We start from the raw sequence: 12,869 nt of genomic DNA on the forward strand, positions 1-12,869 counted from the left end.
TCAATGGAAACAACAGAATGACTAGAACGGCCTTTCCCCCCTTCTTCTGACTTGTAAAGCAAGATTGTCTCCCTTGGACTTAGGGAACCCCTTAGCTTTTTGAGAAATCCAAAGGAGGAAGGCATAAGAGATAGCCCCAGGGAATAATACAAGATTTTTTGCTACACTGGACATTTCAAGACCCAACAACTAATTTGGAAAGTCAGGCCAGGCATGGTGGCCTTTGCGAGGCCAAGGCAGGAGAATCACTTGAGCTCAGGAACATGGGCAACACAGTGAGACTTTGTTTAAAAAAAAAAAAAAGAAAGAAAGAAGAAAGAAAAAAAGAAAGTAAAAGATGTGACATTATTTATGTCTCACATACAAGGGTAATACTTGGAATGAAATGAACAACACTGAGATCCCTAGGAATAAAGGTCTTCAAAGGTCCTGAAAGAATCTTGCACTCATTGCTACTTCTAACTAGTCTAGCTTTCTGTTTGATTTCTGGTTAAAAAGTGGACTAACTTGTTGCCATTCCAAACTACCTCAACCAAACTATGAACTCTCATCTTATGTATAAGATGCAATATTTGTAATTATTTTAAACCTTAATTTAGTATTAACCTAATATAAGCATATACCTTCTCAAATCACAACAAACAGCATAATCCTCAGCAGTCTGGCCAAACATGTCTTGAGAAAAGATATTTACATTTTGTTGAAGGAGGAGGCTGACGATACTTGACGAGTTATGCTGCACAGCAAGCATGAGGGCTGTTCTAAAATAACAAAGAAATAACAGCACTCAAGAACTTCAATAAAGATATTTAATTAGCAAATTGGATACACTTTACCGATTTCATACCTTGCCTGTCAGGATACATAATAACCATTTACATGTACTAGCTTATGTGTATAAGCATCTTGGGTGCTCACCTGTTCATCTTGGTAAATTACCCCCAAGGCTAGAAGGCAGGGACAACAAGAAAGCTTCTTGTCCCATTGGGATATGACATAATACAAGCTCCTAATTTATAATCTTTTGGTGACCAAGAAACTGTGCTGAGGTCACTTATCTGAAGTAGGCAAAGATTTAGATGAAGATTTCCCCATTGCTTTCCTAGTCTGATATATTGTAATTCAAAGTCAGCAAGGGATCAAACAAGTAAGAGCTATCTGCAGGCTGAAAACAACAGCAACAACAACAATAACTATAGTAATAGTAGTAGTTGTAAACTGAAAGTTAAAGTCTATGCTTTATAAAATTTAGAAAATACAAAACCCCTTTAGTTATTATGATTACAGGACCAAAAACATCAGATTACAAATAACAGTCTATAAGAGAAGATGAAGCCTACTATATACTGCTTTTGATGTTGCTCAGTCCAAATAACTGCTTTTCGACCTAACTGATTATTTGTATTATTTTTTACTATATGCCAATAATTATAAGTGAATCTTATTAACATTTCTTACTTGAGTTACCACTCTAGAACACTCAGGTTTTTAGGAAATAAACAAAAAACAACAACAACAAAAAACAAAAACTATTGCACCTTCTGAAATTGTCAACGGCATGTATATTTGCCTGGTTCTTCAATAAAAATTCCACCATTTGCTGTCTCGTAGAATTTATAGCCAACAAAAGTGGAGTGTTTCCCTCCTGTAAGAAAGCAAAAACAATTTATAATTCACAAAATTACATATTTCTCAACTGAACTAAAAATCTTCTATAAGATGCTATGAACTTAAACTTGCAATAAAGAAAGAAAGTAAATGCAAAGCAGTCCCTTCCTTTTCACTCCTCTGTGCTTTCCCACACACTGCCTTGCAAACACCCCTCCTCTGCCTCCCCACATTAACTTCGGTCATCTCCAAAACTCACTTTATTTACCAGTCCCAAAAATCCTTGCTTCTATCTCAGCATTTAGCACAGTATATCGTAATTATTTCATTGTTTCCCACTGAAACCAAGAGCTTCTTGAGGGCAAAGGCTGTATCTTTTTTCTCTATAACCCTAAAACCTAAGACATAGTAGCAAATGCTTTAAGTTTTTTTTTTTTTTTTTGAGACGGAGTCTCGCTGTGTCGCCCAGGCTGGAGTGCAGTGGCCAGATCTCAGCTCACTGCAAGCTTCACCTCCTGGGTTTACGCCATTCTCCTGCCTCAGCCTCCAGAGTAGCAGGGACTACAGGCGCCCGCCACCTCGCCTGGCTAGTTTTTTGTATTTTTTAGTAGAGACGGAGTTTCACTAGGTTAGCCAGGATGGTCTCGATCTCCTGACCTCGTGATCCGCCCGTCTCGGCCTCCCAAAGTGCTGGGATTACAGGCTTGAGCCACCGCGCCCGGCCCTAAGTTTTTAAAATAAACTAATGATTTAAATTATCTCTAGAGTAGTGTTTCTTAAACTATATTTCAAAGAATATTTGTTTTACCAGAAGAACTGTACCCCAACAAAAAGGTTCCATGATCACCGGCATTTGAGAAGTATTACAAAACTGTATTATATGGCCAAAAATCTAGAAATCCCTTGAACTTTGCCTAATCTCAATTTGACAATACTTTTTGTGGCAAACATTAACACTTTAGGAACTAGAGTTTCAGGGATACAGTTGTCAGAGCTTCGCAATACAAGTGTAGGTTTCCTCTGGGTGGTACAAACTTGCTTGATTCACTTGTATCAATGGTGTCAGGATGTCAATGTCAGGCACTCCTGATGCAAAGGGGCCACTAAGGAAATGAGCTCCGAATTAAGAGAGATTGGCTTCAAATGCACTTATTTTCCTTACTATTAAATAGTGCATGGGATTTTTCCTAATACAAGAGGATAGATTTTCATCTTAACTTAGAAAGTTCAGTATGTTCTGTGTAATCCAGACCAGTTAAAAATTTTTGAAAATAAATATTAAAAAGCAAAGCTCAGTAAGAAATTTTATTCTCAATTATAATGATAATCCTGGGATACTAATGCAACTTTACTTTTAAAATCCATTTGTATTGGTTTCCATTTACATTGCTATTTAACATTTTTTTTTACTTTAGGCAAAATATAAATCAGAAATAAAAATACAATGGCTTATCAAGAAAAGTTCTAATACTGATGTATAGGGCTTATTTCTAGCATAACAAAAGCCAGTAAGTCACTTGCTTTTTTTATGTTTTGAGACGGAGTCTCACCCTGTCACCCAGGCTGGAGTGCAGTGGCATGATCTCCCCTCAATGCAAGCTCCGCCTCCCGGGTTCACGCCATTCTCCTGCCTCAGCCTCCCAAGTAGCTGGGACTACAGTTGCCAGCTAATTTTTTGTATTTTTAGTAGAGACAGGGTTTCACCATGTGAGCTAGGATGGTCTGGATCTCCTGACCTCGTGATCTGCCTGCCTCGGCCTCCCAGAGTGCTGGGATTACAGGTGTGAGCCACCGTGCCCAGCCGTCACTTGTATTTTTAAGGGACACTGCTGAGAAGAAAGATATAATATCTGCAATATTCATAATCTATCCACTTCTCCGCAGGCATAACCTAAAAAGGCTTCTAGGCATTCTTATGATCAGATCACTATTTGTGGTATAGATATAAAAAAAGTTAAACTTCTGAATTCTAAAATCCAACTCTATAATTGAGGGATTTATATAAAGTATAGACTATATATTATGAACTAATATATGCTGTCTTGAAAAACTTGAAATCGTTATGGAAATATACTACAAAAAAGGAATTGTAAACTCAAATACTTACAAAGATGAAGGAGGTTACCTAAGTAAGTGAAGTACTCAGGTGGGCACAGTAGGAAACTGGAGAATATGTGCCTCCTACACAGGGCAACGTCTGCACAGCAGACCAAGCACTGATGTGGTTCAGGGGACACCAGATTTGATTCTTAAGCCTGAGGTCCAGATTTCTGCATGAGTTTACTAAATTTTACATGTTGACTCAATTTAAAGAGGCAAAGAAAAAAATCTATGTGCCACGTTTAGACTCTAGCCCTTGTGTTTTTATATTTGCTATGAATGTGTTACTAAATGATAGTGTATACACCATGTATTTGCATGTGGAACTTTTTCTTTCTCTAGTATCATACGTTTAACAAAAAAACTCAGGCCCTGAAATACACATAATAAAAATTGCTGTTAAGACTCATAATACCCACCTCAAGAATTTTCCCAACATTTATTCATTTGCAATCTATGTGTATATCATTTTCCCAGATTGTTAACCAAATAGATAATTAGTTCATAGGACTGTGGAAACTAAATTATTAAAAGAATTCCTATTGTATTCTTACTGACTTCAAGGATTTCAGTGTTTAAAACTGACATCCTAATTACGCCAAAGCTCTATAAACTGAACAGACACACTGAGATAGTCCCTAATACAACTTCAACTGAAAAAAAAAAAAAAAGTTCAGGATTTGCTACTAATCTAATTGAAAAAAATCTCACTTGTAATGAACATTTGTTGACACATAATCACTAGAATGGTGACAGAGGAACATGAAATTGTGAAAGGGTCAGCCTCTACTTATGGAAAGATTACCCACAAGCAAATTGCTGAAGACTCTCTGAATGGCAGTGAATGATTCATGGCGGGAAGGAAAAGGTGTTATTCTGTAAGCTGAGAGCTGTTGCCAATGATATTTCCTTTCACTTCCCAGTCACAAACATAGAGAAAGACAGATAAGTCAGGCTAATGTTATTGGAAAGGAGAACTTTGAAGAAAGTAGCACCTATCAAATGCCAACTCTTTTAGAGATTTCTTATGTCTTTGAGATACGGGAATTTATATACTGCACTTATCTATTCTGTGCTTCTTAATCACGAGTGTATTCGGATGCTGAGGTATTTGTTTTTGCTTTTCTTGTTGTAAGAGACAAGATTTTTGGATTGGCGCCATGTTCCAGGAGAATAATTGCACAAGCCTCTTCCTGGCAATGTACAGCCTATTCGTGTAAGATAAAAAATTAGACTATAAATTCTAAGGGGCGGGCGGATCACGAGGTCAGGAGATCCAGACCATCCTGGCTAACACGGTGAAACCCCTGTCTCTACTAAAAATACAAAACATTAGCCGGGTGTGGTGGTGGGCACCTGTAGTCCCAGCTACTTGGGAGGCTGAGGCAGGAGAATGGCGTGAACCTGGGAGGCAGAGTTTGCATTGAGGGAAGATCATGCCACTGTACTCCAGCCTGGGCAACAGGGTGAGACTCCGTCTCAAAACAAACAACAAAAATTACTATGTTTCTCAGGCTGGACTCAAACTCCTGGGCTGAAGCAATCCTCCCACCTCAGCCTCCTGAGTAGCTGGGACTACAGGTACATGCCATTGTGTATGACTTCAAGAAAATATTATTAACCATACATGTTCAGAACTTATTAGATCTATTACATCAAAAACCTCAGGGGAAAGCCTACACTTGTAGATTTTTAACAAAATTTCCCCAGGTCACTGTAATGCACAATTCTAGCTGAGAATTACTGCAGCAGACAATCACTTCCATTTCATCTCTCACCCACACGGCCAGTATCCTTTTATCAGTTGGGATGTGGCCAGAAAGAGAAGAGTATGAGATAGAGTTTTTTATGAAAACTCCAGTTAATTTTCCTGGGTGTGGGTATAACAGGGACAAGTAAACTCAAAATCCCAGTTGATTTTGGTATTTATAAGTTCCGTATCTCCCACCTTCCCACCAAGATATTCTAGATTTGAGAGTTTAGACTCTTATCTAAGTGACTGTTTTTGCCAGGATAGGTAATAAGTCAGTTACTAATTTGTTCCACCCTTTGCTGAAGTGTTTCTCACCTCATCACCATCTATTCACTGCCAATCTGGTTTCCTCAGAGTCCTCTAAAAGTTAATCTTTAGGCAAGTTTCAATCACTCTGTTTACCAAACCAAAAATGATTACCCCAAAGCTGAAGAGCACTTTGTCTCAATACATAAACTGGAAAAACAACAAGCTAAAAAACAAAACCTCTTCTTGGCATTTTCCCTCATTACCTAATTTCCAAGTGACCTGCATGTTTTTGATTGTTCTCCTTTTCCCTTCCCATTTTCCCTCTTAAACCTTACCAATGAAAGATACATCCTTTTTTTTAGAAAACTGTCAGCAGCAGCAAGATTTCCATTTATTGTAAGTTGCTTTAGTTTTGAGTTTTAAGATAAAACCTGTTTCCAGGGTAATTTTTTTCCTGTGATTTTTAAATACTAATTAGAAAAAAAAAAATACACCTGGGGTAGGAAACAAATATTTGAAAAGAAGTTTTACCTTAACAAATTCACAAATATTTCCCGTAAGTGCACTAAAAAAGCTGTGCCCTCTAATGCTTCCTTAAAAGTATCAATATTAAAATTTTAGACAATTATATCAAAATATTTTTATTCAGAAACACCTGAGTTCCAAATATGAAAAACAGACTCTTACCTATGTCAATGTTAAAACATTTTGAAAAGAAAGTTGATTGATCTATACCTCATTTAGTGCTTCAATATTTGCATGGTGGGAAAGCAGTTTTTCTGCCAGTGAAGTCCCCTTGTTATACATAGCATAATGGAGAGCAGTGTTGCCATAGATATCCTTAATGTTTGGATTGGCGCCATGTTCCAGGAGAATAATTGCACAACCCTCTTCCTGGCAATGTACAGCCTATTCGTGTTAGATAAAAAATTAGACTATAAATTCTAAGAATTCAAAATACCTATTCCACAAGTTTCACCAATTAGTTATATTTAAATGAAACAAATTCATTTTAACTCTATGTATTTAAATCAAATCCATTTCATGCTGAAAGAGTTAGCTACTATATACCTTTATTAACAGTGTCCTGTTAAGTCTGTCACAGATGTCAATCTGGCAACTTCTGCTCAGCAAGAGAGTAACCACTTCCACACGGCCATGGGCACAGGCCAAATGTAGAAGAGTCCTAGGAGAGTGAGAGGAGATTTCAGGAAATTGTAGTGCAGTATCTCAAAACCTACAATGGTTCATGTAATTGTAAACACTGAATGGCAGTTATTCCTCTGCCTTCAAAACAAATAATTTTCTTTTGAAGAAAGTACAATATTTATTAGCTCTTACTGCTCCCTACCTTAATGAAACAGCAGCCTATTTGGATAGAATGAGCTTGGTGCTTGGATTCAGTTCAACTAGGGCTTGAGTTCTACTTTGTACTCAGTCACATACCAGCTATTGCTTAACCTTTCTGTGCCTCAATTTCCACATTAATAAAATAAAGATGACAATAGTAGCTAGCTCACAAGACACCATTATGATGCTTAAATGAAAATCTATGTAAAGCATTTAGAACCATTTCCAGAACAAGCAACAACTCAATAACTGTTAGATTTTTGTTTGTTGAGGCAGGGTCTTGCCCTGTTGTCCAGGCTAGAGTGCAATGGTGTATTGCAGCCTCACTGCAGCCTGAAACTCGTAGGCTCAAGCAATCCTCCTGCCCTAGCCTCCTGAGTAGCTGGGACCACAGGAGCGCACCAGCATAATCAGCCAATTTTTAAAAATGTTGTGTAGAGTAGCAATGTCACTTTGTTGCCCAGTCTGGTCTCAAACTCCTGGCATCATGGGAACTTCCCACCTCAGGCTTCCAAAGTTCTGGAATGACAGGTGTGAGCCACGCACCCAGCCAGATGTTATAATTATTACTATTACTACTACTTAACAAAAACATTTTAATTAAGTAAAATGATACAATTATTGCTATTTTGCAGGATGATTTAAAGGTTAGGTCACATTTTAGCATATTTGATATTGGAATGGCATTTATAATTCATAATTTTTTATAATTGGTAGCATTTAAAAAATCATCTCATTAATATAGAAAATAGTAGGGTATTCACAATCCATGAGGCCTTACATTAAGTAGAATATGGTATACACAGCAGGTCTAGGGCAGTTCTACGCATCTAACTGACACTTAAATACATTTTAATTCCTAAAAGTACCACGGGGAACAATCACTGAAGTAACAACATATTTTTTAAACAAATTACTTCTTACTTTGATTTTTAAAAACATGAAGATAAAGAAAACTAATGATTGAGATGAACAGGTATGGCTCATTTCAGTCAACACTTGGATTTACAGAATATATGCAAATCAGACTTTCCAATTATTAATATTAGAATTTAAGACTGATAAATTTTCAAAAGGGCAGTTAAAGGTTATCTCTTACTGTTTTCTACCTTCAGAAATGCTTTTGCTTGAAAGGTGGGAGGAAAAGCTTCAGTGAGATTAAGTCCTACTATTCCCATTTTAAATCTCTCATCTTGCTCAGGTACAACAGGTAAACATAAAGGCTTTAAGTATGGAAGGGTCCTGAGAGATAGTGCAAAATGTCTGCTACATAACAGGTTTTCGGGCTATGTTTGATGAATAAATGGATTGATAGAATACAGTTGGGGAGCCCAGTATTTTTAAATACAACTTCTATAAACCAATATTTTTGTGATAGTAATAATATTTGCTGTTTGTTATTTTTATAAGACTACAACTATAATGAAATGATTAATCTATCATTGTTTGCATATGCATATATGTAATGAATCTATACATAAGAAAAACATATACATAAAAAATATATACACAATAAAATCTGCAAGCACAGATGAAAAGATTCCCTTATTTCTGAAGCCAAAAGTTCAAACAAGATAACTCTCAATAATATAAAATAGTGAGAAATTATTTTTATCTGTACAAGATTCATATTTCTCTCTTCCCAAATATTATTCCATTAATAAATTTTTATTAGAAGTTTCATAAATGCTCACTTCAGAAATCAAAGGTAAGAAAAAGGAACAAAAGACTTTAAAGTACAAATGCTCAGAAGTTACAAATTTTATCCTATTTTGTACATAATTTTGGCTAACACAAGACTATAGTATGTTTGTGTGTATGTGCAAGCAAACTGATTTTTTTTCCTCACCGGCTATAACAAAATACATCTTCACACATCAACATACTTCTCGACCTACTGCCACCTTCAATGGCCACATATCCATTCTATGGGTTCTTAACATAAATGCTGAGAAAAACAAAGTGCATGTATCTCTATTTTCTAACGGTATTTTAATACAATGGAATTGATGGGTAAAGGGCATATACATTTTTAAAATGTGGTAATTATCTCCAAATTATCCACTTGAAAAGTCATCAGCAACTTAAACTTCAAGCAGCAGTATAAGTACCACTGCTCTTTATTCTCACAAACATTGTGGATAGAAAACAGTCTCATTCCTCTTTCAACTTCTCTTAGGAGAAACACTAAGGATTTTTTCCTATGTACGTAAGTAACTTGTGGATCTGCAAAAAAGTACTTTGCTCACTTTTAGAGTTTTCTTGTGGATTTGATTGGAAAGAATTCCCTGTAAAATAAAGATGTGCTTTTTATCTGTATATATATAACTGATATATATATATAACATATTCGTAATATATACAATTTGTTATATATAATCAGTAAATATGTTATATATATAATCATAAAATACATTATAAAGAATTCTCTGTAGGATGAAGATACACTTTTCAGTTGAATATATATTTTTATATACCAGTAAAAATATATATAGTAAATTTTTTCAAGTGTGTTATCTTTTGCTAATTTTTTTCTGATACACAAGGGATTTTAATTTTTAGTTTGCTAAATCAACTTTCAGAATGCCTGTTTGCGAGGTCATTCTTAGGAAGGCCTTTGTTAACGTGAAATGTACCTGTATAAATAAGTCTGTGTTTTGTTCTGGTACGTTTCTCATTTTGCATATGTAAAAATTTCAGTCTGTATTCCATCAGGAACTCATTTTTGTGACATAAAGTTTCATTAGTTTTCTTCACACAGCAGGCATTTATTAATAACTCATCCTTTCCTATTCATCTGAAATGTCACCATTATCAATCCCTATGCATGTATCTTGCATATATTTCAGTGTTTTTGGATTTCCTATTCTGTTCCATTTGTGTTTTCAGCTGTTAGTAAACAATTAATTGTGGGAATTAATTGCACATTTTGATATCTAGAGGAGCAAGTCTTTTCACTCCATTATAAACATTTTTAAAAGTCATCACAATAGTAAGACAGACAGCAAGTGTCATGCACAAATCATAAAACCTTGATATTTTCATTCGGTTTATGTAAAACTGATAAACATATTAAGAGCTCACATTTTGAGAAAACTGAGTCTTCCCATTCAAGGAACCCACGTCCCACTTCCAAGTGTCCCTCTGAGAAGCCGCAGTAAAGAACCTATCTACCCAGGTGGATTCGGATGTGAAACCCACACAGGGTTTTATCTGAGAACCTTCGCCTACTGAAAATGGCTCCTGGTATTTTTGACATGGGAACGAGTTCTCATTAGGCACCTCCCTATCATGCATATGACCCCATGTTTTACACGTGTATACGCTTAACTTCGAGAGTTAAATCACTCAGATTCTCCACCAAGCGCTGCAGGCGGGGAATTGCCAGCGATGGAAAGCAGCTGAGGCTCCGTTTGGCTCCTCCGCTCCGAGGGTCCCGGCGCCCTCCAAGGCCCCCGCCTCAGGAGCTGCGGGGAAGCCGGGCCTAGGGTCCCCCTCCCACCGCGGGCTGAGCCCCACCTACCTGTCCTTTCTGTCGCGGGCGTCCACGTCCCAGAACCTGCGCGTCAGGCAGCGCTCTACCTCCGCCGCGTCGCCCTTGAAGGCCGCCCTGTGGATTTTCCGCAGTTCCCAGTCCCGGGTGTGGTACCCGCGACCCGCGTACTCTTTGTCCCTGGAGCTCAGGAGCGCCTGGCCCAGACGTCTCCCGAAGCTGAAGAGCTTCCTCATGGTGGCAACTTCTCAGACGCCCACCACCCGCTCCTGAGCCCCCGCGGCTCCCCGTGGCCTTTCCACCCCCACCCAGTCCCAAATCCGCGATCCCCCCACCAACCTGCGATCCACCCCCAAATCCAAGATCCACCCCCAAACCCGCGATGTAGCTCAGAATCCGCGATCCAGCCCGGTCCACCACAGCCTTCAGCAGCCACACTCGCAGCCTCCAACCTCTCAGACCCAGCGAGCCCCAGCGAAGCCGTTAGGCGCGCGCCTGCAGTTCAGCGCTCCGACCTCTCAGACCGCGGGAGCCCCGCGAAGCCCTTAGGCGCGTGCCTGCAGTTCAGCGCTCAGACCTCTCAGACCCAGCGAGCCCTGCAAAGCCGTTAGGCGCGCGCCTGCAGCTCCGCGCTCCGACCTCTCAGGCCAAGTGAGCCCCGCGAAGCCCTTAGGCGCGCGGCTGCAGCTCCGCGCTCCGACCTCTCAGACCGAGCGAGCCCCGCGAAGCCGTTAGGCGCGCGCCTGCAGCTCCGCGCTCCGACCTCTAAGACCAAGCGAGCCCCGCGAAGCCGTTAGGCGCGCGCCTGCAGCTCAGCCCTCCCACCTCTCAGACCGAGCGAGCCCCGCGAAGCCATTAGGCGGGCGCCCGCAGCTCAGCCCTCCGACCTCTCAGACGGCGTGAGCCCCGCGGAGCCATTAGGCGCGCGCCTGCAGCTCAGCGCCCGCGGAGACTCCGGAAGCCGCTCCTAAGCCCGCGTGGCCGGAAGGGGCCGGCTGCAGCTCGAGCGCAGGCGCCGCTGGCTTGCGGGTACTCCTAGGCTCGCGCGGGACGTCCGGGAATCGCAGGCGGGAAGCCCGTGCGGCCTGAGGGTCCGCGTGGCCGTGATTCCTGCCCCGCTCCTTCTCCGAAGAGAGATCCGGGCCGCTGACAGGAGCCCTCCGCAGCCACCAGGGATGGGGTTGGGGTCCGGTTCCCGCCCTGGTGCAGCCGCCGCCGGCAAACCGCCTGACTTGGCAGCAGACAAGGCGACTTCTAGCCCCGGTTCTGCGAGGCTGGGAGCGCCAACCAGCTTGGGAGTTGCCAGGCAGCTGTCGCCAGCAGGTAGAGGGCGCCTGCAGCTTGGGCGCCCAGGTGGTGGAGCATGGCCTGGGCGGCCTCTGGATCGCGAGTGCACCTGGCCTGAGAGCCCACCAGGCCCTGCCCCCGCGCGGCTCCTGCTGTGCTGGAGCTCGGAACCTCTAGCCGGGGGCCCTCTGCAGCCACCGGGATGGGGCTGAGGGCCGGTTCCTGCCCCTGTGCTGCCGCTGCAGGGCAGACCGCCTGGCTTGGCCGCAGCCACTGGGACGTCTGGCCCCGGTTCTGAGACATGGGGAGTGCGGGCGGGCTCGGGGATTGCCTGGAGGCTGCTGCCTGCACACAGAAGCCGGCTGTAGCTTGGGTGCCCAGGCGGGCTGGAGGTGCATGACCTGGTCTGCCTCGGGATCGCCAGCGCGCCCAGCCTGAGGCTCCCCGGCCGTGCCTCCCGCCCCACTCCTCCACCGGAGGGAGATCGGGGTCGCTGGCATGGGCACTTGGCGGTCACCCCGAATGGGGTTCAGCGGGGGTTCTCAGTTCTCGCCCCTTTGCAGCCGCCGCCGAGCAGAATGCTGGCTTGTCCGCAGCCACTGGGACACCTCTCGGGCCGGGCGGGCCGGAGGGTGAAATCGCTGGGAGGCGGGTGCCTCCTCGCGCTGTGGCGCCTCTGGGCCCCAGGAGCCGGCCTCTGGCGCACAGGCCCGCTGCCCGCACGAAGTCACCTCAGAGGATGAACTTCGGGTTGCCTTGTCCGGCTGTGCTGCCAGGCGGGGCAGCTGACCTGCTGATGGGGTGGCTTTCTTCATCTTCTTGCCCACGGGACAGCGGGCTGGGAAGCCAGAGGCCGCCGGGACCTGGGGCTGGAAGCCGCATCTGCCCACAGCCGCAGCCTCCCGCACCTGTCATCCTGGCGGCGCCCTGGCGTCGGAGAAGCAGCAGGTGCGGAGCTCCTGCAGCTGCACCCCTGCAGCAACCCGTCCCGGCGCAGGAGGCAGTGGAAGGCGGCCTCCTCGCACGGCT

At 42.5% G+C, this 12,869-nt stretch overlaps 2 pseudogenes; both read right to left on the minus strand.

Annotated features, from left to right (window-relative positions):
• LOC115893875 overlaps nucleotides 1–10,805 on the minus strand; it is a 121,269-nt pseudogene extending 110,464 nt beyond the window's left edge.
• A 900-nt stretch (nucleotides 10,806–11,705) lies between these two features.
• On the minus strand, nucleotides 11,706–12,755 carry LOC115893896 (annotated as a pseudogene).
• Nucleotides 12,756–12,869: the final 114 nt, after the last annotated feature.

Source organism: Rhinopithecus roxellana, chromosome 16 (assembly GCF_007565055.1).
Source record: "Rhinopithecus roxellana isolate Shanxi Qingling chromosome 16, ASM756505v1, whole genome shotgun sequence".
NCBI lineage: Eukaryota > Metazoa > Chordata > Mammalia > Primates > Cercopithecidae > Rhinopithecus > Rhinopithecus roxellana.